Source organism: Mesoplodon densirostris, chromosome 15, assembly GCF_025265405.1.
Source record: "Mesoplodon densirostris isolate mMesDen1 chromosome 15, mMesDen1 primary haplotype, whole genome shotgun sequence".
In the NCBI taxonomy this organism is placed as follows: Eukaryota; Metazoa; Chordata; class Mammalia; order Artiodactyla; family Ziphiidae; genus Mesoplodon; species Mesoplodon densirostris.
Genome location: NC_082675.1, coordinates 12,619,843 through 12,621,792, shown reverse-complemented (window position 1 = coordinate 12,621,792; position 1,950 = coordinate 12,619,843). Strand labels below are relative to the sequence as shown.

General features: G+C 41.7%; 1 non-coding gene across 1 annotated transcript; it reads right to left on the bottom strand.

Moving 5' to 3' along the window:
- Positions 1-1,152: 1,152 nt before the first annotated feature.
- Positions 1,153-1,258, bottom strand: LOC132503357 (U6 spliceosomal RNA). The gene has a single exon (XR_009534600.1). It is a non-coding gene; the product is annotated as a U6 spliceosomal RNA (small nuclear RNA).
- Positions 1,259-1,950: the final 692 nt, after the last annotated feature.

Genomic DNA, 1,950 nt, shown 5'->3' with positions numbered 1-1,950 from the left:
GCAGAGTCAAGAGCACGAGCTGACGGTTAGGTAGCTACGTGAGGTGCGTGATGAGTGTGGGGACAAGGAAGAGGTAGCTGTAGCCGCACCTGTACACAGACAGAAAGTTCTCCACGTCCCCTTACCTCCTCGCCTACACTCTCTTGCCTGGTGTCCCGAGCAAACACACACAGGGGATTTCAGGAAGAGAAGGCTCCTAAGGTGCCGGCGCAACATGGTTAATTTGGGTAAGGAAAGGCGCGTGGGCTCATTACTTAGACTACCTTGCAGCCGCTTATTGAATTAGTGTGATTCTTAACATCTTCAACTTGGATCTCCTCCAGGCCAGCCAGCTGGTGCATTCAGTACGACTCAGCTCGCCTTAACTCAATTAACTAAGCCAGGCTGCGCTGAACTCAACAAGTATTTCTTAAGCACTGAGCTGGCTGCAGGGGGAAAAAAAAACAAAGGAGGGCAAGACTCAGACTCTGCCAGACTTGGCCCTTAAGGACATGCCTTGCGCTTTTAACGCATAACACGGTGCCATATTTTCTAAGTACCACCTTCGCTCTCCCCCTGTGCTATGATTTACTTCATATTTTTCTTTAAATAAATTAATTTTTAAGGAAATTAATTTCCTTCTCTAAACTTACATAAGTTAATTTTTAAATTATTGAGGTGAAATTGATGTAACATAAAAGCAACCATTTTAAAGTGAACAATTCAATAGCATTTAGTACATTCGCAGTGTTGCGTAACCACTACCTCCGTCTAGTTCCAAAACATTTCCATTACTCCAACATAAAGCCCCATACCCACCTCCCCTAAACCCCCTCACAACCACTAATCTGCTTTCTGTCCCTATGGATTTGCCAATTCTGGACGTTTCACATAAGTAGAATCATATAATATGTGATCTTTTGTGTCTGGTTCCTTTCACTTAGCATCATATCTTTGAGGTTCATCCATGTTGTAGCATGTGTCAGTGCTTCATTCCTTTTTATGGCCAAATAATATTCTGTTGTCTACATCCACCACAGTTTGTCTATTCTTTCATCTATTGATGGATATTTGAGCTCTTTCTACCTTTAGGCTATAGCGAATAGTGCTGCTAAATAAGTTTACTTCATTTGTTCATTCATTCATTTCGATATAACTGACATATAACATTGTAAAAACATGAAACACTTCACATATTTGCATGTCATCCTTGCGCAGGGGCTGTTTAATCTTTTCTGTATGTTCCAAGTTTTTGGATACATGGTGCCGCAGTGAGCACTGAATGTTTATTTTAAAAGGAAAATTTAATCACTACTATAAATAGGAAACCTGTATTTTTCTAATAGGAAATAGAATAGATATATAACTATTATAAGTAAAAAGTTCACTGGTGTAACACATAAAATCACCCGGTGTACTCTCAGATTCAGTAGTAAAAAGCCTGGACTCTGCATGTGGTCAGCCTTGACTTTGAATCCTGGTTTTGCCATCTGAGCCTGGCCAATGTCCTGTCCTCCCCCAGCCCCCCTGAGTATCACACAGGTTAGCAGCGCAGACCCCTGCGCAGTCAAAAAATCCGAATATAACTTTACAGGCGGCCCTCACATCCGTGGTTCCACACGGAGGATTCAACCAGCTACAGGTTGTGTAGTACCATAGTATTTACTGAAAAAAATTGGTTGTGTAAGTGGACTCGCATTGTTCAAGGGTCAACAGGACTTGTAATTGCTTCCTCCTTGAAGTTGTTGTGAGAATTAAAAACATGTAAGGTGCTCAGCGCTGTCAGGCACATAGTAAGCACTCAGTGTGTGAAAGCTGGTAGGTAGGATCACAGGTCATAAATAGGAACAGTAACAGTACTAGTAGCTAACAAAGCAAGCATTTGCCATGTGCCATGAACTTGTGGAGCACCTTGCATGTGCATTATCTCACATAATCCCCACAAACTTTAAATTATTATTACCCCCATTT